The sequence below is a fragment of the Choloepus didactylus genome, chromosome 8, assembly GCF_015220235.1.
Source record: "Choloepus didactylus isolate mChoDid1 chromosome 8, mChoDid1.pri, whole genome shotgun sequence".
Classification (NCBI taxonomy): domain Eukaryota; kingdom Metazoa; phylum Chordata; class Mammalia; order Pilosa; family Megalonychidae; genus Choloepus; species Choloepus didactylus.
The window spans coordinates 99,560,474-99,585,746 of NC_051314.1; the positions used below are offsets into that span (position 1 = coordinate 99,560,474).

The following is a 25,273-nucleotide window of genomic DNA, read 5'->3' on the forward strand; positions in this document are numbered from 1 at the left end:
CGGTTCGAGCAATGCACCAGCAGGACAGGGTCTGCTGGATCTGCAGGGACCATGCACCTGGTGAGGCCAGGAGTCTGCATTCCAGGGTGAATGAGCAGTCCTGCTGAATGTCTGGCAGCCAGGCTGCAGTGTGGGGAAGCCATGGGTTGGCGTTTGGAGTCAGACTAGTTCTTTTTAAAAACCCAAAAGCGGCTGTGGATACAGCAGCAAGAACCACACAGGGAAGCGTGGCAAGAACAGTGTCTCCACAACCTGTGGGTATGCCTCACTATCTGGCGTGGACAATAGACTTTCATGCACCCGCTGCTAATTGTTTCAGAGTGAGGCAGGCAGGGGTTAGCCAAAAGGGGAGAGAAACCACACCTCTTGCAGCCATCTTCCCTGCGCACTGAGAACGCTCCTGCCCACCGCCGCCACCACATTCCAGAGGTGCGCCAGGAAACCCAGTGCGACGGAAAGTGTTTCCAGCAATGCACGCACACACTACAGTGTCTGGAGTGGACAGTGGCCTTTTGTGCACCTGAAGCTGGTTGTCCCAGAGCTGGAAAGGTGGAGCTGTGCGAAAGGGGGAAGACTGGCATGCCCCATTCAGCCATCCTTTCAGCAGGCTGGGAACGCCCCTACACAGCCCGGCGGCCCAGAACTTCCCTTGAGGGAAGGCGCGCACTTGTGACATAGCACAGCCTTCCCTCAGCAGAGGCCCTAGAAGGGCACGGCTTAGAAAAGGGACCCACTCAGAAATTCCAGAGACCATATGCCAATACCAAGGACTTGTGGGTCAGCGGCAGAGACAATCTGTGGCGAGACCAAACTGAAGGTTTAGACTCTTGGAACAGCCTTAAATCTCCAGGAACACTGGGAGTTTGATTGTTAAAGCTGCCCTGCCTCCCTAACCACTCAGACACACACACCACATTCAGGGCAGACAGCACCAACTACACACACAAAACTGGTGCACCAATTGGACCCCACAAGAATCAGACCCCCACACACCACAAAGACAAAGTTGGGGAGAACTGGCTTGAGGGGAATAGGTGACTCGCAGATGCCACCTGCTGGTTAGTTAGAGAAAGTGTATACCACCAAACTGTAGATCTGACAAATTAGAGAGAAGTCTCTGAATTAGCATACATATCCTAAAAGAACCCTATCAAGTTAAGCAAATACCAAGAGGCCAAAAAGAACAGAAAATTTTAAAGCATATGAAAAAACCGGACAATATGGATAACCCAGACCCAAACATCCAAATCAAAACATCAGAGGAGACACAGTACTTGGAGCAATTAATCAAAGAACTAAAGACAAACAATGAGACCATGGCACACGATATAAAGGACATGAAGAAGAGCATGGCACAGGATACAAAAGACATGAAGAAGACCCTAGAAGAGCATAAAGCAGAAATTGCATAAGTAAATAAAAAAATAGAAGATCTTATGGAAATAAAAGAAACTGTTGATTAAATTAAAAAGATTCTGGATACTCATAGTACAAGACTAGAGGAAGCTGAACAATGACTCAGCGACCTGGAGTACAACAAAATGGAAAATGAAAGAACAAAAGAAAGAATAGGGAAAAAAATAAAAAAAAATCTAAATGGACCTCAGGGATATGATGGATAAAATAAAACATCCAAATATAAGACTCATTGGTGTCCCAGAAGGGGAAGAGAAGGGTAAAGGTCTAGAAAGAGTATTCAAAGAAATTGTTGGGGAAAACTTACCAAACCTTCTAAACAGCATAAATACACAAAGCATAAATGCCCAGCAAACTCCAAATATAATAAATCCAAATAAACTGACTCCAAGACATATTCTGATCAGACTGTCAAATACTGAAGAGAAGGAGCAAGTTCTGAAAGCAGCAAGAGAAAAGCAATTCACCACATACGAAGGAAACAACATAAGACTAAGTAGTGACTACTCTGCAGCCACCATGGAGGCAAGAAGGCAGTGGCACGACATATTTAAAATTCTGAAAGAGAAAAATTTCCAACCAAGAATACTTTATCCAGCAAAGCTCTCCTTCAAATTTGAGGGAGAGCTTAAATTTTTCACAAACAAATGCTGAGAGATTTTGCTAATAAAAGACCTGCCCAACTTGAGATACTAAAGGGAGCCCTACCGACAGAGAAACATAGAAAGGAGAGAGAGACATGGAGAAAGGTTCTGTAATATTAGATGAAGATGCATTTTTAAGCCATATAGTGACCAATGTATATAAGTTTGGTTTTATTATCATCATAGTCATCATAAGACACAACCCTATATTAAATTATTTTTTATTCTGTATTTCAGAGAGCAATAAACAGGCATTGCAGAATGGTGACATTATGAAGGAGAAAACACACTTGGTATCACACCCTATTTCATGCTACCATTTCTTTCACTCTATTTCAAATAGATAACTCAGGTTTATGGTATGGCATTCTTTCTGAAACACTAGAAGTCAGGAGACGAAGATACTTGACTCACTTTTCTGACTTGCGGATAGTAAATGTGGTCATCTCACTTAACTTGTAAGATGACTCCTAGTTTCCTAATTGATAAAATAGGAATTAGACTAAGAATAATTAAAAACTATTAAATTTAAGTCTGAAAATATAGACTTCTTTTGAAAATCCAAAGGAATACTCTTACACTTTTTGAGACCATTGAAAATTCTCAATTACATTTTATTGGTTGGTGTAGATGAGATGCCATTGTCTGGAGGTAGGCATGGGACATATAGAGCAAAGGCATATAGAGAGCAGTGTTGGTGAAAATGTCTATTTATATATGGAAAGACATTTGTTATTGTAGTCATTGAACCACTAAATTTAAGCGGCAATTATTAACTTCTATTTCATATACTGAAACAAAAGAACATTAATTGTGGACCTAAGATTTGCTATTTATTGCACAGTTAATGGAAAATACCAAACCACTTTAGCTTCTGAGTTCAGATAGAGGGTTTGGCAAAAAAAAAAAAAAAAATCTATTTAGTCTCTGATCCCTAAGCTTGTATACTTTACAGTGAGAATTCCTATAAACAAAACAAAATTACCTCAATGCATTTAGTCCCTTGGTTCAGATAAAAATAATTTGAATTGCAAGGGTTATGTGTAGGCATGGTTGTAAATATACAAAGGAGGAAGAAGGGGAAGTATTGATCTCTATTCAGATTTATTCTGCAACCTATGTATGGTGAGAATAGTGCAACAATATCCTTATCTGTAAAATTTATAACATGGCCACTATTTTGTGATATCAAATAAGATGACTATAAATATCTGAAAATTAAATACTATTCTGAAACTTAAAAAAAAAATAATAGAGGGACATTGGGAAAAAATATACCTATTGCAAACTAATTACATTTAGTAGTATTTTAACGTTCTTTCATCAACAGTAACAAATGTACTGTACCAATACTATGAGTCAACAATGGAGGTGGGTAGTTAGGGGTATGGGAGGATTTGAGTTTCCTTTTTTGTTTGTCTGTATTTCTTTTCTGGAGTAATGAAAATGTTCTAAAAACTGAAAAAAAAATTAATTTTGGTGATGGATGCACAGCTGTATGATGGAACCAGGGGCAACTGATTGTTTGATTGTACACTGGATCTTATGGTATGGTATGTGAACAATCTCAATAAATAAAAGAAATTTTAAATACAAAATAAGAATAAATAAATCAAGAGAAAACAAGCAGTTCTCAGGGGGAAAAAACATTTTTTTTTCAGTAGGTAAACTGAGTTGGAGTAGAGTTATATTCACTTCTTTCTTCTATACTACTTAATTCTTATGGAAAAAACTAAAATATTTGTTTTACACAGAAATGTGGAGATAAGATAACTTATGCATGATAACTCTGTAAATAAGTACCTATTCCAATATCTGAAATTATGTTTTCTTATTCCATATATAGTACTCTTGACTCTATCCCATAGTTGAATGAAGAGGAAACTGCAGGGGTTAAATATAATAAAAAGTTAAGAACAGCTGGGACTGGGACTTTCCACCAGCTATTGGATAGATACATGCATAAAAATAAAATGAAAGCAATACCTATGACTGTAGTCATTTCTCTAAAAAGAGAACTCCCATTTTTCCTTTTGGATTATTTCACAGTCTAGAGTATTCCTCACAAAATCCTTTTTTTTTTTTTTCCTGCCTCTTTACTATAATTTAATATTTCCATTTGGCTATTATAAGAAATTATTTAATCAACTTAAGCATATTCTCAGGTATTTCAAAAACATGACAATATGCAAATATAATAAATGTCAAATGCATGAATATGTTATAACAGCCACTCAATCTGGGGAACTGTACCACTTTTAAATGAATACAATATTGTTTAGGGTTTGCTCACTCAATTTTACTTAACTGATTTTTCACAGGTTGCTGCAGTTGCCAATAAATCATGATTCTCTTTTTATTCTTTGCGGTATCAAGAAAATAATGTAGCTATTTGTATCAATATAAAATATGCAGATGTGTAATTAGAAAGTGATAAAAAAAGAAATTTTGGGGGGGTGAAGTGAGCAAGAAATATCAGTTAGCTATTATATATTATACATCACAAATGAGAAGTTAACCTACAAATCTTCATGTAAAAAGATGGCATTTTCCAAATAAAACTGCAGGATTATAGTCATACCATTTCTTTATATTTACTATTTAAATAAGTTTTTTCTTCTAAAATATGTTACATAAACTTCCTTTTACTCTCATAGCAGCTTTGACTTAAGAAATACCTTTCAGCCTTGACATGAGGAACACATTCTACCCCAAATCCCATGAAACATATTTAGCTCATATGTAAAGCTTAATTCCTAAGTTACACATAGTGAAAAGTTATGAAATAATACTATCATTTCTAATTTCTAATACTTGAAGAACTTTAATGAGCTTGGAAGCATAAAGTAAGAGAGTAGAGACAAAGAAAATAAATCCATCAGGAATAAGGAGGGCCAAGGTTACAACTTCTCTTTTAATATAAAGTGTTATTATAGTACTCTTCTGTGAAATCAACTTCCATGTCTATCATTATGTTTAGGACAAATTGAGGAGAACTTAGCCTTTGTTTCAATGATACAATCTTTGCCTTCAAAAGCCCTGGTCTTCATTTACTTTGGTAAACTCAGTATTGTCCAAATATTTCATTCCGAAATCTATAGTCCTTGTCCAATTTTCCCAAAGAGCTTCTCCTAAATATTCAAAACCCACAATGATGTTGTTCATCTGAACTTCTGAGCTAAGTAAAAAAATGTGGTTACTTCTCTCCATCAATTTATAATTTGTTTGGAGAGATAAGAGATTACATAAATACCAAAACAAATAACTCATGAAAGGTAAAGACAGTACTTAAACTATGGGGATTTGGTGGAGACTTGTACCAACCTGAGATAGCTGCTATTCCATCCTGGTGGACAGTTCTTGAACTAGGTCCTTATTCTTTCCTGTTTTTCATCTTGCTTTGAATTCAAATAAATTACTACTCGACCTAAGTCATGAAAGTTGAACAATAAAAAAAGCTATGTAGAGGGAAGTAGAATTTGTGCTATAATATCCTATATCACACTGAATATCCATTCTCCCCTTCTTGTTTATAATAATCTATTTTGTTTGGGCAAGAACACATCCAGCTTAAAAATTATATTTAACAGCTCCCATATCAACTAAGTCTGACCATTTGACCACCCTGATCAATACTATGCAAGTGAAAATTACTTTGAAATGTTTTTAGGCAGAAATCTTCAAAGGGGACAGACCCAACTGGCATACACCCTTTTGCCTTTTTCCCCTTGCTTTTTTACTTCAACCATGACAGATTAGGTCTGAAAGACAAGCAGCAACTGTGGAAGATGGCCAACCAAAAAGAGTAAGAATAGCTTGCGTTACTGTTTGTGTCGTGGTCCTGCTGTATAAATAGTAGACTGCCTACCTACAGCTTTTTGTTTTGATAGAGAGATAAAACTTAATTTTTGAGCCACTGTGTAGACAGATTTTCTGTTATTTTCATGCAAACATATTCCTAACTAATGTAGACATAAAAACATGTAATAAGATGTTTTCTCTAAATTCGCCTTCAGGCTTACTGTCATCATCTGAAATACCTTTACTACAATGCTTGACGGACTGAGAGACAGAGGAAAATAAATTGAAAATGGACCTGTCTAAGGTTAAGGTAACCTTTCCAATGAAAGGGATATCTTTAAGTAAGATGACTGATTTAATCATATATTTGTATAAATCAGGATGTAGAAGCAGCAATGGTCTGGCCACTAGTACTACTCAAATCCCATGATTATGGGATTAGTGATAGTTACATTTTGAATGGTGCCCACTATGTATATGACACTCTCAAAATTACTTCATAGTACTATTATATAATATGCACTGATATTCTTATTTCCCAGAAGAGAAAACTGAAGTCCAGAAAGGTCCGTAGATTTGCTGAAGACCATACTGTCCATAAGTTGAAAAATTACCATATATGATCCCAGGTCTATACCCTTTTCATCTTAATTGGTTTCATCTCAATTCCTCAAATTTCCACCTAGATTGAAGCAAAATTTTGCTGTGCATTCAAGGACATATTGAATGTGGATTCTTGAGATGTCATAACCCCAGCATGGGATAAAGGATGAACACAGAGGGGACTGGAAGAAATAAAGTACCAAACATAAACCAGAACAGCAGGGAGAAAATCCTATCACATACAGGTTAGAAGTTATGAAACACTGGTATCGTTCAATAGAAAGTGAAGTGTTCCAGGACTCACTAGAAATTTCATGCTTGTACTGGAGATTTCTTAAAGGATGCTTATTTCACCTTGTTAGATGAGGAAAATGTACCAAAAGATACCAAAAGGAACAACTTTTTGTTAATCGTTGCCAACCCAATGACAAGAATAATTTGGGTCCCCCTCTCAGTAAACTCAGGATTCTTAAGCAAAATGCATAAAGTTAAATGTAAATGCATTTCCTTAACTCACAAAGAAATATGAATCCACTTCTTACATAAAATCTCTGGTAAAAATACCAACAAGGAACAGAAATGATTTCAATTATAATAATGAGTAGATAAGAACAGTGGGGGTTGTGTGGATACTATTAGAGGAATGAAAGTAGTCCTGAGGTGTTACAGATTAAAAACTAGAAGTACCAGCCCCCCTTCCTGCCAACAGTGATTTATGACTCAGAAAATTTAAAAAATGCATATCTGTGTATCATTATGTATCATAATTATTACCCAAAATTATCCAAGGCTTCAGGGTAAATTGTGTCTTGAACCCAAAGAAAAAAATGTGGCTACTAGCTGAGTCAAAGAGAAGCAGATCAACAGAGAAGGACCTTTCGACTTTCCTATTTTATCAGAGCTAAAAAAACTGGAAGTGGGATGGGAGACCTGATGGGCTTGCTAGAGAACTGAACATTCAAGAACTGGACATTCAAGGCTAGCACACTGCATTAAAGTCCAGGGACAGAAAGAGAGAGACACTTACAATGCATTGACAGCACTCATTTAATATTACTCAATGGATGCTTGTGCTTTCCCTGAAAATACCAATCAGATAAGAAAGGACTGGAGAGGATACGAGACAAGATGGCAGCATAGGGAGGTGTGGAATTTAGTTCATCCTCTAGGGCAGCTAGTAAATAGCCGAGAACTATCTGGAACAACTGTTTGGGGGACTTTGGTCACCAGACACACATTGTACACCAGTCTGGAATGGGTGGAAGGGCCGAGATCACAGTGCAGAACTGTAAGTAAGGCTCCCAAGCATGAAGGCTGGTGCCCCTGCCCACTGGCATGGCAGGCTGTTTTGGAGTCACTTCCCTGTGGGAAAAAGAAGCAGTTTCTATTTGAAATAAGAGAAGGAGAGTTCAAGCAAGCTCCAATTGTGGATTTAATTAGCAAATTCAGACTGCTAAATACAAGCTCCAGATACAGAAAAATTCAGAGCAAGCAGGAAAGGAACTGGAGGTAGCTTCTCTGCAGAGAGGAGGTGGGGCAGATGGAAAAAAAAGAAAAAAGAGGCTATTGAAGTTGGATGAACACAGAATACTGGAAAATGGCTATTCCCCAGGAAAAGGGCACAGAGTTGGGTACCACCTCCAGCTCTTGACTGGTGAACCCAGGGTGCTGGGGACTGGGTCTGAAAATTTTTTTTTTTTTTTTTTTTTTTTTACTTTTTAGTATAAAGAAAGCAGCAGGCTTTATCAGTGTCAGCATTGTGCTATGCAAGGGCAGAGCTAAGGTATGACTGAGAGACAACTTAACTAGTCAGGTGAAGGAGATAATTCCCTGAAGGCCTTAGCTTCTCCAAGAAAGGGAGTGGGATAGAGCTCAGCACAAATGGCAGCTCTCATTCAGAGAATTCAGACTCCAGGAGCTAGAAAACAGAAACAGTTTAAGCCTGCCCTCTACCTCAGCCTCTGACTAAAATATGCCCCTTGCAGGAACAGGGTCTCATGAGAATTAAAGGCACTATACCCCTTCATGCCAGTGGAAAACTGTGGGCTAACAAATGCCATCAGATTAGCAGGATAGGAAAAGCACAAAATCAAGAGGTTTAACAGGAAAGACTGGCAGCTTGCAGGGACTCCTGCCCAGGTAACCTTCATATTGATCACAAATTCTTTGTGAGTCTTGGGAGAATCTGTCTGGGGTGGGGTAGATCCTATCTGGTGAGACATGCCTCAAAAAAACAAAAAAAACACTTCCATATAGACATGGCAAGAACCAGAAAGCCAAGAGATGAGAAATTCTGATCAGTTAAAAAGAAGCTATGCTAGAAGTCTAGAATAAGTTGCAATGAATAGCAAAGAACAGATAGAGAACAAAACCAAACAAGAAGAAACCCCTATGTAAAAGAGAGAAAATGACCGCCAGAATAAACTAATGAAGGAAATCAGATGCCTAGACGCCAGCAAAAAATCAGGACTCATACTAGGACGTATGAAAATATGGCCCATCAAAGGACCAAACTAACATCTCAACTGAGATACAGGAGTTGAAATAATTAATTAAAGATGTTCAAACAAATCTTCTAAATTAATTCAGTGGGTTGGAGGAAAATGTGGCAAAAGAGATTGTTCTAGTTTGCTAATGCTGCCAGAATGCATAGCACCAGAAATGGATAGGCTTTTATAAAGGGGGTTTATTTGGTTACAAAGTTACAGTCTTAAGGCCATACAGTGTTCAAGGTAAATCATCAACAATCGGGTATCTTCACTGGAGGATGGCCAATGGTGTCTGGAAAACCATTGTTAGCTGGGAAGGCACATGGCTGGTGTCTGCTCCAAAGTTCTGGTTTCAAAATGGCTTTCTACCAGGATGTTCCTCTCTAGGCTGCAATTCCTCAAAAATGTCACTGTAAGTTGCTCTTGGAGCATTTTTCCTCTCTTAGCTTCTCTGGAACAAAAGTCTGCTTTCAACGGCCATCTTCAAACTGTCTCTCATCTGCAGCGCCTCTCTTCCCAGTTCCTGTGCATTCTTCAAAGTGTCCCTCTTGGCTGCAGCAAGCTCACTCCTGTCTGAGCTTATATTGTGCTGTAGTAAGCTCATCAAGGCCCACACTGAAAGGGCAGGGCCACGCCTCCATGGAAATTAACCAATTAGAGTTCTCACCCTCAATTGAGTGATCACATCTCCATGGAAACATCCAATCAAAAGTCTCCAACCCAATCAACAACAATATATTTCCTGCCCACACAAGACTATATCAAAGATAATGGCATTTTGGGGGACATAATACATACAAACCAGCACAGAGATGAAGGATATAAAGAAGACACACAGTGTCCATATAGAAGAATTGAAATCTTGAAAAAACAAATGACAGAACTCATGGGAATGAAAGGCACAACAGAAGAGATGAAAAACACAATGGAGACATACAAGAGCAGCTTTGAAGAGGCAGAAGAAAGGATTAGTGAACTAGAGGACAGTACATCTGAAATCCTACACTTAGAAGAACGGATAGGGAAAAGAATGGGAAAATATGAGCAGGGTTTCAGGGAACTGAATAACAACATAAGCACATGAATATATGTGCTATGGGTGTCCTAGGAGAAAGGGGAAAAGAGAAGGGAAAAGAGGCAGAAAGAATAATGGAGGAAATAATCACTGAAAATTTCCCAACTCTTATGAAAGACATTAAATTATAGATCCAAGAAGCACAGCATATCGAAAACAGAATAGATCCAAATAGACCTACTCAAGACACTTACTAATCAAATTGTCAAATGCCAAAAACAAAGAGAGAATTCTGAAAGCAGCAAGAAAAAAGCAATCCACCACATACAAGGGAAGCTCCATAAGATTATATGTGGTTCAGTGTAAACTATGGAGGTGAGAAGGCAGTGGTATGACATATTCAAGATACTGAAAGAGAAAAACTGCCAACCAAAAATCCTATATCTGGCAAAACTGTCCTTCAAATATGAGGGAGAATTTAAAATATTCTCAGACAAACAGACAATGAGAGAATTTTTGAACAAGATACCTGCTCTACAAGAAATACTATAGGGAGTGTTAACAAGCAGATAGAAAAAAAAAACGGGGGAGAGAGGTTTGGAGAAGTGTCTAGAAATGGAGATTATCAGGATGGGTAAAAAGAGAGAAAAAATATGATATGCCATATAAAATCTAAAAGGCAAAATGGTAGAAGAAAATACTGCTTTTAAAAGTTAATAACACAGGTTATCAGAAGATAGAAAAAGGGTAGAGATTGGGCATTTGATGCTGAAGGATACAGAATGTTTAACAGGATTGATTGTAAAGATTCAGGAACGGATAGCACAATACTTAGTGATGGTAGCACAATACTCTAAGTATAAGGAACAAAGCTGAGTGTGAATATAGTTGAAAGAGGAAGGCTAGGGGCATGTATGATACCAGAAGGATAGATAGCAGATAAAAACTTGGACTGTATAACTTAGCAAAACCTAGAGTGGACAATGATGGTGATTAAATGTACAAATATTAAGAAAGTTTTTACATGAGGGAGAAAAAAATGAATGTCACCATTGCAAGGTGTTGAAATGGAATGATATATGGAAAAAATACAATCAATACAAACTAGGGTCTATAGTTAACAGTAACAGTGTACTATTCTTCCATTAATTGTAACAAAGGCAAGATACCAAAGTTAAATGTCAATAAGAGGGGGATATGGGGGAGGGGTATGGGATTCTTGTTTTGGTGGTTTTCTCTCCTTTTGATTTTTTATTATTTGTTACATTTTTCCTCTTCTTTCTTTGCTGAAGAAATGGAAATGTTCTCATATAGATCGTGGTGGTGAATGCATAACTACGTGATTATACTTGGAGAGGTTGATAGTTCATTTAGGATTGATTGTACGGGATGTGCATAAAACTGTTTCAAAAATGAACATAAAGATACAAGTACTGAAGAAGATGTGAAGAGATATACCTATTCATTATTGGTAGGGAAGTAGAATGGGGAGCCCATGTGGAGGGCAGCATGGTGGTTCCACAGGAGGCTGGGTGTAGGGCTGCTATGTGATCCCACAACACCATTAAGTATTGTATACTTGGGAGAACTGAAAGCAGGGACACAAATAGACATTTGCACACTGATGTTTATGGCTGCATTATTCACAATTTGCAATGGATGGAGGTGGCCCAAGGGTACACTGATGGACTAACGGAGGGGCAAACTGTGGTGTATACACACAATGGGATATTAAGCAGCTGCAAGAAGGAATGAAGTCGTGAGGCATGTAACTAAGTGAATAAATCTCCAGCACATTATGTAGAGTGAAATAAGTCAATAGAAAAGGGACAAATATTATAAGGCCTCACTAATATAAACTAAGTATAATGAGAAAACTTTGAGAATTGAATTCAAGATCATAGGTTATCTGGGGATAGAGTAGGGGCAGAGATTGGGCAATCAATGATTAATGAATACAGAATGTTCCATAAGGTTCCAAGACTGGAAGCTCTGACAGCAATCACATCTATTCCTGAGTTGTCAGAGTTAATTCTAAATTCTGAAATGCTGAGCTCTTTGTGGATAGCCTGGTCATTCCCTGGAACATTGGGTATTTGTGTGAATCTGAGACACAGAGCCAGAAATCTGAAACTATGAAAGTCATCATTACTCCATACAGCAACTTTTAAAAAAAGATCAGACTTCAATTAGAGATATGAATGAAGCTGATCTGATTAGGACTAAGGCAAATCAGAATACATGGTAAAGGACAATACTGACTGTATTTTAAAACTTTAACTTCTGTGTGAGACCAAAGGAAGAGATGCTTATTTGGTGCAAAATTTATATTTTCTGTAGCACACTGCATGGTTTAACTTGTATGGTCAGTCTATTTGAACACCATAATTATATGAAACTTTGAATAGGGAATGAGATCTTGTTGGTTTGTACAGGTTAGTGTGATGCCCCAATACATTCCAGAGTAAATTGGGCAGAGAATAAAAAAGCATTTGCAAACCCACTTGAGGGACTGGGGAAAAACGTGGAAATATTAAACTTCCCCATCTGGGAATTCCTGATATTATCACAATCATTGGGGACTACCAATTTAATAGGCCAAGCCCTTGATATTGATGCCTGCCCTTTTAAAACTTATTCCTGAAAAGGAGATGCTAAGACTACTTATAATTATGCCTGAGTCACCCGCAGAGAACCTCTTTTGTTACTCAGATATGGCCCTTCTCTCTCTAAGCCAACTTTGCAGGCAAACTCACTGCCCTCCCCACTACATGTGACATGACTCCCAGGGGTATAAATCTCCCCCAACATGGGACATGACTCTCAGGGATGAGCCTAGTGCTGGTATCATGTAACTGAGAAATGCTTCTTGGACCAAAAGGGGAAAGAGAAATGAAAGAAAATAATGATTCAGTGGCTAAGAGATTTCAAATCAAATCGAGAGGTCATTCTAGAGGTTATTCTCATGCATTACATAGATATCCCTTTTTAGCTTTTAGTGTATTAGAATAGCTAGAAGGAAATACCTGAATCTGTTGAACTGTAATGCAGTAGCCTTGGTTCTTGAAGATGATTGTATAACTATACAGCTGTTACAGTGTGACTGTGTAATTGTGAAAACTTTGTGAGTGAAACACTCACTTTATCCAGTGTATGGGCAGATAAGTAGGAAAATAAATAAAATAAATAAATAAATAAATAAATAAATAAATAATGGGGGATCAGGGTATGGGATGTTTTTTTATTTTTATGTTTATTCTTTTTTATTTCTTCCTTGGTTTAATGAAAATATTCAAAAATTGATTGTAGTGATGAATGCACAACTATATGATGATACTGTGAGCCACTGATTGTATACTTTGGTTGGATTATATGGTGTGTGAACATATCTCAATAAAATTGCATTCAGAAAAAAAGAAAGAAAGGACTAGAGAGAGAAGTCTAAGCTCCAACCCAAGTAGTTTTCCCTTGGTTAGTTTATGTGCATGATGAAGATAATTAATATAATGTGCTCCAATAACATAATTTGTTTTAGAAACTATATTCCTACAGGCAGAAGTAACAAAGTAGTAAAAAAGATTCAACATGCTGTACACATTTACTTATTCCATTATCTTCATTGAATAACTGCTGTGACCCAAACACTGCTTAGGCACTAAGAATTTATAGTAGGCAACACAGATAAGGTCTCTGTGGTCCCAAAGTTTACATTCATGACTGTGATAGAGAGATAGACAATAAAATAATAAATGTAAAAGATAATGTCAGATTGTGATAAATGCTGAGATGAAAATAAGTAGGGTGATATAATAAAGAGTAAATGAGTGGGCCTACTTTGAAGAAGATTATTAAGGAAGATCTTTCTGAAGATGACACATTTAAGCTAAGACCTGATGAATAAGAAGAGGGTAAGTCAAGAAAAGAGCTAGGGAAAGTATAGACAGACAGCAAATATGAATTCCTGAGTCATCAAAGAGACTGATGTGCTACAGAAACCTGAAGGAGACCTACAGATATGCCTGAAGTGAACAGGAGTAGATTAACATGAGATTATATTGGACCTATAATGGAAGAGGGCAAAGAGCAGTGGGAGTAGCTGATAAGGAGTTTAGATACTACTCAAGTGCAATAGTCATCCAAAGACGAATCAGGAGCATGGAATAATGTCATTTATATTTTTAATCCATCACAATGGCTCATCTGTTACTACCTTCCTTCTAATGACTTCCTCTTCTTAGAAAATGGCCAATCCAATGACAGTGAGAACATGGAAGCATTGCCAGTTGAATAAACACTGTAAGCTCCATGAGTGTGGCCCTGGCCCTGGCTTCATGAGAGAAAACTGCCTCTTCCATCAAAATTGTTAATCCCTAGTGCTGAAAAGTTTGCAAATTCCACACTGGTCCTGCTGAGTTCTTAGAGGTTTATAAAATTAAGATATCACGATTCTTGAGAAGTTCAATCAATTTGTCAGTCACTTTTTCAACAAAATATTCTTGCTCCTCAGTTAAAACAGTGAAGGAACAGCACAGTAAATGTTCTGGGTTTGATGGGTCCTTTGAGGATGATTATCACCCAGATATGACCCTGTTCTCCACCTCCTGAAACAGGCTGGTTGCAAGCCTTCAGTACGGATGTCAAAAACTCAAATGCCTACTGGAGTCAGGCAGGGAATATAAATGATTGAAATTGGGACTGTGGTAAACTTGAACTTATAAGCACTATCTGAAGAGGTTAGCAGCTATTTAGCTGCAGATGATTGTTGTCCTGTAATTAATTATAGGTCCAGATTAGCCCAATCTTCCATATTTTAAAAAGAAGCCAAAAATCTCTGTGTTGGAAAATGAAAATTGTTTAAATCACTGCAGTGTCAGTTTTTTCCCTTTTGTTTTGTTTTTTTAAACATAGTTTTTCAGCTTAGGTCTAATCTGTCAGTAGCAAGTCTGCAAATTCTCCCTTAAGGTACCTTTGGAAGCTCACACCAATTTAAATCTGGTCAAGCCTCCTACTGTTTCCTGAGCCACCAACAGAGTCCACTAAGATTCAGACAAACTTCTAAGAAGATCCAGTAAGCAATATACTGGTGGCCCCTGCAATTTTAATAGTAAGCATTTTTTTAAGACTATCAAAGAAGCCCATCAAAGAAAAAATGAAAGAGAATGAAAGACAGAATTAGAACTGAAATGAAAAATAGAATAAGTCAGGGAATAAGCAACAAAATCATGAAAGGTAGAAAAGTAGCAACTCAAAAGCATGAAGGTGAAATTAATACATGAGAAATTTAGGGAGAACAGAATATTAGCAATATCCAGTAACCCACAAAGAAGAGGAGGAAGAATGGAGTTGAGTAAAGAATTTCAGTTGATCACAGTGATGCTATATGTGAAACTGAAAAAAACAAGTCCATGAGAATATAATAGGGGGTGCTGATAGGAGAGGAAACAAGTGGGAAAAATTGAATAGAGGAGGTAAAGAAACATTGCAAACAGCTAAATGAGAGTATATGTCTACTAACAGAAGTTGAGATTTGATGGGAACAGTTATTGTTGATGTGGAAAAATAATTGTAACAGAGAAAAATTTTGTGAATTATTTTCACAAAATAGTTGCAACTAGCATTTTGAAAGAATGTGATGAACATGAAGGCTTGTTCTCTTGCAAACTGTGATTGTGGGAAGGATAAGGAAGGTGCCCACATGTGTATGCCCAGTGTATTGTCTTACAGTAGTGACCAGGGCTCATATTATATGTAAGAGAAGAGAGAAGACGTGACCAAAAACCAACTCTTAGGAGAACATAGCAACCACCTGATTCTGAGTCTCCCCACACCCTCTTGAAAAACCCATAAAATCGATAGAGAGTAAATAAAATCCCATGATTTTCTATTCTTGACTAAATACACACAGAAATATTTAGTGTTCATTCACTCAACAAGTCCTTACTTCTCATCATCTGTTACATATGCCTTATTCAACATTACTTTCCAAGTAAAATGCCTTCTATTTGGTATGTGCTTACTAAGTATAACACAAATAAAACTGGAGCATCTTTTTTTTCATTCAAAAGATATAGAAATCCAATTCCATAAAGCCTTGAGAAATGTAACTACCAGTCTTTACTGCAGTTCGCTTGAATAAGTTATTATAGAATCACTACCCACATTATTAAACAAAATTCAGATTGACACTCTAATGTTTTACTCTAAATAGCAGCTACTCACATTTCTTACATCTCTCCACTTTGCAAAATTTAACAGAATCCCTGACTTTCTGTTTACTTCCCTTCCCCCTCTGGCCAAGCTCTTCCAATCTCTTCCCCTCTGGCCAAGCTCTTCCAATCTCTTCTCTAAGTACCTCCTTGCTATTTCCCAAATTGATTATCACTGCCTCAGCTTCTTCCAGTTCTGTCTACTCCTACATAGAGTCAGCACATTAAAGATCTTGTGGGCCCAACAAAAACCTTTACCTGACCGAGGAACAAGGCATCCTTCCTACTTAAAAACCTGGGAAAAGGGGACAGGGAGTTTGGGGAAGGTATGGATGTGAAAAGTAAAGGCAAAGTGTTACAAATAATTATATATCTCTTCTTTATTCCTATATCATAAATGTGTATAGGCAAAATAGTGTATTCCTCTATTTCTTCAAAACGATAATTCCTTGAGGAATTCCCCATCAGGTCAGGAAGTCTAGAATCCAACCAAGCAAACAAGGAAAAAAAAAAAAAAGGTATTCTTGTAGTTACAGAAAGATGTACTGAATAAGGATTTTTTTCATTGGTGTGGTGACTGCATATACCCTGAGGCAGTACTGGCTAATAACTGTGGTCCCTGAGTGTTTACTACAGTGTGTAACAGTGTGCCCTTCACTATCCAGGGTTTCAGTTTGGATGGGAAATCATAAGTTCACCAGAGTAGAATGAGATCTAACTTCGATATTAGAGCATTTGCTTTTCAAAGACAGGGAAAATTCCATAACTGTTCAAACATCAAAATCTTCCATTAGTCTGAGTTCTGAGCAATCAGCTACTGAGGGTGTTCTTTACTGAGCCTTTCCTGACCCTCAGGAAACCAGCTAGTGTGTAGATGACAGACGATGAATCAAGATTTTAATCCAGATCCTCTCCAACTTCCAAGTGGCAATTTTAATAATTCCAATGATGTCAAATTGCTAACTTCATAGGTCAAACAAATCAATGATGTTTTGATAGAAAGGATGCCAAATCAGAATAAGCAAACTCTATACATGTGAATCTATTTTATGTAGTAAGTAGTCATTAAAAACAAACAAAATTTTTATAGAACCTAATATTTTTGATACTTTATAGAAATGAGGACCAAAGAGTAAAAGATAAGCAAATTTTAGAACTTCCTCCATTGTTCTTCGACCTTTGGCAATGTGTTACCTTCCTCAGATATCAGCTATAGGTAACCAATTAAATGAGTAACACTTCTTTTTGAGAATGTGAAAAGATGAATTATTTGACTAATTGGAAAGTTTAGTTCAGCTTCTTAGCTGTTCTCTTCTGTTGGCCACTACCAGAATTTGTGTACAAAGAATATGGAGCTTTTAAGAAAACATATGTTCATCTCTTAAAAATCCCCCAAGATGTGGGTACCTTACCCCCTCACAGCAAATAGAATCTATACAGCCTACCTCACTATATTGATTCTACTAAATCTAGAGGTCCATTAATAACAGATTGAGTTCTAAAAATTACTTAAAGCTAAAGCAAGTGTATAATTCTAGCCCCCCAACCTGGTTTGGCAGAGCCTTCCTTTTGCTGCCTCCTACCTGTGTTTCTTTTTCTAATGCAATTGCACAGGTTGATTAGGGAACAGTCATAACCAAGTATACTCTTGACTCTTTTAAATCATCTTGGACAAGATGGTGGCCGAGGAGTCATGGTGCTGTCACCGCTGGTGCCGCTGCCACCCCCCCCCCGCCCACTTCGTGTGCTACTGCGAGTAGGAGCGTGGCAGGGACGCAGCTGGCTTCAACCTGCATGTGACCAACCTGCAGGTGACCGACGCCGCGGAGCTTTGGAGCACTTGCCTCATACAGGACAGACTGGCGGCCCTGAAAGCCCATTTTCGCCTAAGTGCCGCTGAGGACATCACCCACCGGTTCAGTCTGTGAGCAGGAAGCTGTGACCCTGACACTGCAAAAGGACAGAGTAAACCTGACCCTATCTGGGGGGGCCCTTGGCCCTGACCTTTGACCTCTCAAAGGTGCCAGGTCCAGAGGTCGCCCCCAGGTTGCAGGCGCTCACACTGTGCCTGGCAGAGAGCGTGTGCAGGCTGAAGCAGCAGGTGGCAGCCCTGGAGGAGACAGCCACCAGCCGTAGGAAAACCCCGGGCTGACAGGGCCCCAGCTCTTTTTGCCAGTCTCAGATCCCCAGAGAGGCCACCCCAGGCCTGGCGTCAGGAGACGTGGACTTCAAGGACTCCTGAGACACAGAAGAAGGCGAGCCCCACCAGGAATGAGCCTGTGAGGACAGGGGGAGCCCCGGAGACCTCCCACCTCCTGTCCATCCTGTTCCTCAGGCCCCTTCCCAGCAAATAAATGCTCCCATGGGGTGGGGGGGGGCGGATCAGATAGGTGACCTCAAATAATTCCAGTTCTAAAATTTAAATATTCTATAATTTCTTTTGCATAATGGAAGTTTTATGACAAATTCTTAACATTTAGCTTTAAATGGGCACACGTGTTTTCTTTAGCTTATAGGCAATATGAAACAACTCAAAATATAAACCTTTACTAACTAAGGAAAGCAAAGAGCAAACAGGAGATATATTTTAGAAACTCTTGCCTCATATTGTTGCAGAATTCGTATTCTCTCAGTAAAATTTAGTTATGAAGAAAATACAGTACTTGAATGCTAATGGTTTCTAATTTGTGGCTTATCATTTAAGATACTGACATTTCTTTATAACTATATCATGATAGCCAAAATTCATTATGCCTGTCATATCCTATGTATTACTTATTTACTTAACTTGTTGAACTTTATAGAAGCCCAGTAGAAAATGAGTTGATTCTCTATGTTTTTTTAATGAATGGAAACCAAGAGAACAATGCTTACGTTATATTGATCCTTTATATTTTTTCTGTTACTCTGTCAATCTTCTTGTTAAAATTTTTGACTTCAGAAAACCATAAATGTCACTCTAGTGGGAAAATGGGCTGTGTAATTTAACAATCCTCCTTTAATTATTGTAAGGTATACATTGTTCTAAGAACAGCTATCAAAAATCAAGGCTGACTGTGTACAAATGGCAATGGCAGACTCAAACTGCAACCAAAAGTTGACCTAGTCCACTGAAAATTGATTAATCATGCATTATATGCAGCGTACAACCCATGCAAATTAAAAAGGATGAATTTGACTGGCAGCATTCAGTTTTCTATAGGAAAACTTGTCTGTGGTCCTTTTAACCTAGCAAATTGTCCATGAAACTATTTATATTTTACATATCTGAAGATTACCATGATGGTAATACTGATCTTTTCACACTCTGATGTCTTGTAGTTTCTTGTTTTTCATATAATGGTAAGAATGAATTGTGTAATAATGTTGATGGTTATCTTATTACTTATACTTTATTTTTTTCTGTTTACAGACTCTGCAGATGGTTTTATGGAGAGAATTACAAAATGTCATTAGTTTCTTTACAAGGACTTCTACTGAGGATATATTCATTCATTTTACTAGGTTTAGGAATATTCCTCAGATCCTCCCTCAGTCTATTAGCACTTTGAGTTCATCAAATGCAATACTATCCTTTTCATTTTTTAAAGAGATTTTTTTTTTAAAGAAGATAAACAGGCTACAACTGCAAAAGATTTATTTCCTCAAATTCGTTATCCCCCAAATTGTTACCATATAATTAAATATATTATGGCTGTGGTAGAACATGGTAAAAGACATGTTCTTAATCTTAATCCACATTCCTGTTAGTGTGAACCCATTTGTAAACAGGACCTTTTGAAGATGTTATTTTTAGTTAGGGTGTGACCCAACTAAATCAGGGTGGGCTGTAATCCATATTACTGGTGTGCTTTATAAGCAGAATGTATCTGGTTGCAGTCAGTCAAAGGGAAGGCAGCAGGGAGAAGAGGTTAGAAATATCTACGTACGTACATCATTGAAGACAGCACAAACAGTGAACAATCAGAATGAATGCCAGAAAGGCTTAAGAAATCTCTTTGTGATGGAGGAGATGTCAGACAAATGTTCCATCTCTAGTCCTTTCTGGGTTCTAGGCCAGAATGGCTTGTTCATGTGGTCTTGGGCTGGTATTTACCCATGTGAGACTGGTCACTCAGGCTTTTGAAGCTTATCCATGTGCGCTACACCAAAGCCCAGAGCCTCAGCCCTTTACCTCAAATCACAAAGTTCCTATATGCCATGCTCTCTTTCTGTCAACTTTGATTCTGTCCTGGCACACTCATCATCTTCCCTGCCCACACGCAGAGCCTGAAGGAACTTACAGATTCCTTTCAACAATCACCTCTAATCACCAATGCTGAGACATCTTTAGCCAGCCACCTCTAGTTACCAATGTTGGAAATTATACCAACCTCAATGCCAGGATTTTCCTAGAAGCCTACAACCTTCCTAGACTCTGCCTCGATAAGAAAGCAACTAGTCCCAAATATATTGGGTTTCCTAAAATTCATATGGATTTTTCATAGCACCAATCCACAAAGAGCCACCAAGTACATATAAGGGTTAGAAGGTGGAGAGCCACTAAATGTGTGTGGGGGGGGGGGGGAGACATGAGGGGAAGTGAGGACACTGGATTCTGACTTCTTCCTTAATCTTGTTTCCTTCCCATATTTCACTGAGATTATTGGAACTGGCTTTACAATTCTCCTACCATTTAACTAGAGTTCCTCCTACAGCCTATTCTGAGTATCTAATTCATTATTGCTTTTAGACAGTTGGCCACAAATCCTTATTTACATCTTGTATAGATTAATTAATGTTTGTTAATTATTTTTAGTGTCCCATTTCACTCTAAAAGTGCCCTAGTTTGGATGCTAAGTTATTTGGTCATCCTACTTTTTAAGAAAATCTGTTTCCAGACCTCCAAGCTTGCAATGACATGCAAAAATGTCTTAAGAATCAGGTTATGGATTATTTCATTGCCCACATGGGCAATCCCTTCCTTACATTATTTCTAAAAAAACATGAAAAGCACTATATGTCTCAATTTCCACACTTTACATAAGGTGTCAGTGTGTACAGAAGACATTTTTTGCTTGAGAAATTGAAAAGGGATTATATTGTAGCATTCATACAACCTCAAACTGAATAGTAGATGTTGCTGCTTAAAATGTCTTTAAATCATCACCCTCCTGCAGTACTTTCACTGATGACTTACTCCATGGAGCACTCCAGTATCACACCATCTTATTTTTCCTCTGCCCTATCTCAAGCCCCTCTTGCCCCTGCTCTCTTGGATTGCCTTAGGAATTCCTACTGTTTCTCATCCTTTCTGCTGAGCAATTCACTTCTCACCAACCCACTCCTAAATTAACTAGTCTCCAAGTACCCATCTAGGTTATCCATAAGCCTGAGCATATGACATTGCTCCAGATGATGAATAGTTTGTTCAAATGGTGCCATGACCATTTGAATTGCCATTTTCCTTACCAGCATGGCAGAAGCCACCTGCCTTGCTTTGGTTTCAAAGAGAGTGCAGGACTGGATACTGGAAAGTTAGAGAGTTGTTATAAGCAAATTTTCAAGGCAAAAACCAGAAGAAAAACTGATAATATTGGGGGAAAGATTGTGTCTAAAGGAGTTGTAACTATTCACTATGTTTCTGAGGGAAAAAGAAAAGCCCTAGGCTTTATTTCATTAAAGAAATAAACATGACTAAAGATAGAAATCCCAGAACAACAAAACAAAAGATAGGAAAACCTAGCTTTCTGTGATCAGTTGGCTTTCAGTAATACAGAGTTTTGTCCAGTTTTCTGGGAAACAAGTTCATGTTTCATTTACTGAAAATTTCTTGTTTTACTCTTTTGAATATTCTTCTTTTCATATTCCCAGCAAGAGTAATCTCTCTTTGCAGGTCTAGACATCTGTCTAACCCCACTATTTTTCGTGCTTTTAATTTTCTTCTCTGAAAGGTCAGTTCTACCCATCTATTTATCTTTTTGTTTTCTCATTCAGAAAATAAAGGAGTAGGGAATATTGTCCAACTAGTTTTTTCTTTTTAGTTGAGGTGAATTTTACACATAATATAAAATTAACCATGTTAAAGCGAACAATCCAGTGGCACTTAGCACAGTCACGATGATTTGTGAAAAGAACCTCTATCTAGTTCCAAAACTTTTGCCTCACTCCAAAATAAAGCCCTGGTAAGCAGTTACTCCCCATTCCCCCTCCTCACAGTAATACACTTTTGATCAAACTGAGTAAAGGTAGTCAGTTTATATGGTTTCTCTGGGTCAGTTCATGCTCACGCAGATCATCAATGATCAAGAACGATTCTGAAATCAAAAATAAAAAAAGTAAAACTGTCCCCTTTTCCAAAGCTCTGCACAGCAAAGTTGCCTTAAGAAAGTTCTTAATTGTGTTAAATTCAAGAACTTTAAATTGTAAGATAATCTATTATGAAATAAGACAGCCTACATCTTTTAATTACATTGCTGACACATTGCTAAAATAAAGCATTTCACATTATTTATTCAAATCGAATCAATCACAGGCTGCCAAAACAAGGTGAGCAATGGCCTGTCAACCAGAAAAATACAAAAAATTTTAAAGAAGACTAAGTTTTATTGAGGACAGACTTTTTGCATAGACTGGCTTTATTTCTAGTTTTCTGTAAAATCTATTTTATTCTCCAAATATTTCAGAGAAATCAGTCATAGATTTCCTTAGGTATTATTAATAGCTAACATTTATCGCCCCTTACTGTGTGTCAAGCATTATGCAAAGAGTTTGTTGGGTCATTGAGGAGGGTAATATCATTAAGCTCATCTGTTAGATGAGAAAACAGAGGCTTAGGAAAGTTACAATGAGGTCGTAAGCTAAAAAATGAAAAGTCCAGGACTCAAACCCAGGTCTATTTGCATGGAAATTTAGCCTTCTAGACCACCATGCTGTCTAGAAGGACAATTAAGAGTTTGCCAAGTTAATTTGGAAAGTCTCATCTTTCTACTCAGAGGAAAATCATGTATCAAGGCTGAGTTTTGAAAAGGCCTGGCTTGTCCAGGGAATGCCAAGAAGTCCAGCATTATGATAACAAATTTCCCTACATATAGTAACAAACCATAGGTCATGCTACATTATGGTATCTAATTATTTGATCATAATGTTTTAAATAATACACCCACAATATCAGAAAGCTGTGATCTGAAACCACATATTCTTAGCCAACCATAAATTTCCTTTCTTCTACTTATGCTTTGTTGTTATGTTGTAGCTTAAGTTGAGAGAATTAGAATTTGCTGTGAACAAGTATAGTTACTATTTGAATGTACTTAAATATGAAATGACTTACAACACTCATTTATTCCCCAGGAGTATATACTTAAGACAAGAAAATATTTTGCTTCTCCTGAAATATTAGTATCCTTCTTTTGCACAGAAATTGCAAATCATAGAACTGATTATGTTCTTTTTTTGCTTTGACAACTAGAAGGTCAAAGACATATTTATAACACTATAATAATAATCATTCTTATTTCCCCCAGTCCTGCTGTCTTCTCTCTATTCTCCAGTTACTTTTTATCCATTTATAGCATGTCTATTTTTGATTGATATTTGGGAATCACTTCAAATACTTTGTGTAGCAAAGCAGAAGATGAATAAACATGTGAGACAAAAATAAACGAGTGAGTAAATAAACAAACAAACAAGCAGCTCTCCTTGGCTCAGCTCTCACTAGAAAAATCAGGAAGATTTCCTCTCCCAATTCCACCCTTCTGGTTTAAGGGATGAGTTCACATGAGTTCGTGAAGAACTATGATAGCCTTTACCTCCATTTTTGGAGATGGCATTTTTTCCACAACCCTCATTCATAGCAATCCAATTGCTGTGTTCACTGCTGGTAGCAGCTTCTGCTTCAGTCAGATCGCTCACATCATCAATGTCTTGGGTTTCTTGTGCAAAAAAAATCTCACTAGCCCTATTTTGTTGGCTCTTTTGACATTTTTTTTGATAAATATTTGAAATCTTTGTGGATTCATGGCTCAAGATCTTTCTCTCTCTGTGTCTGTATATATCTCTCATATGTAGCAACAATTGTTTCCCTTTTTATTGCTGAGTAGGATGCCATTGTATGTATGTACCAAGGTTTAACCATTCACTAGCTGAAGGACATTTGGATTGTTTCCAGTTGGGGCAATTATGAATAAAGTAGTTACAAATTATTGCATACAGTTTTGAGGTTACTATAAAATTTAATTTTTTGGGGGTGGTTAGTATCTTGGGGTGGATTGCTAAGCTGTAAGATAAGTGAATGCTTAACTTTATAAAAAATGGACAGTTTGTTTTCCAAACTGGCTATAATACTTTGCATTTTCACCAGCAATTTCAATTCCTCCCATTTCTCTCCAACACATGGTATTGTCAGTTTTCATATTTTTTTTAGACATTCTATTAGGTCTGTAGTAATATCTCATTGTAATTTTAATCTGCATTTCCTAATGAATGATGAGACCGAGCCTCTTTTCCCATGCTTATTTATTACCTAGTAAAAAATAATAAAAGGTAAAGAGAGCTAAGGCCAGTTACCTCCAAATTTGGAGATAACATTCCTACAACTGTGAGAGCTGTGAGTGAGACAAATTGACAAAACCAGGCTAAAGCATTCTGCTCTGTTCTGAAAGACAATAGCATGAATTTTCATCAGTCGAGTCCATTAAACCTCTATGGGGGAAACTTCAGGAATTATTCCTGAATACATGGGAGTAATCTTCCCTCAGTTACATTGAGCTGAGTGGGTAAAATTAACTCAAATCATTGCAATTACTCTACCTCTCTAAAACTAGTTGTAAGAATCACTTGGTACCATGACATGCTGATAATATCTGTATCTTTTTAAAAGGTGGAAGAAATTTATGAAAACACATGCTTTAGTCTATATTAAATGTCATTTCCTGAAATGATCAAATTTTCTGTTATGAATTTAGTTCTCCCACTAGCATTAAAAGTGAGCACTAGTGCCCATGAAATTTGATGAATAAGAAAAAAAACTATGGCTTAGAGTAAAGGAGCATTTGCAAGAGATGAGCTATATTGACCAAGAGTTCTTCTCAGATATTAAAAACTGCTAACATTTCCATT

General features: G+C 37.5%; 1 pseudogene; it reads left to right on the forward strand.

Annotated features, from left to right (window-relative positions):
• Positions 1–18,457, forward strand: part of LOC119542853 — a 33,046-nt pseudogene extending 14,589 nt beyond the window's left edge.
• The last annotated feature ends 6,816 nt before the right edge of the window (positions 18,458–25,273 follow it).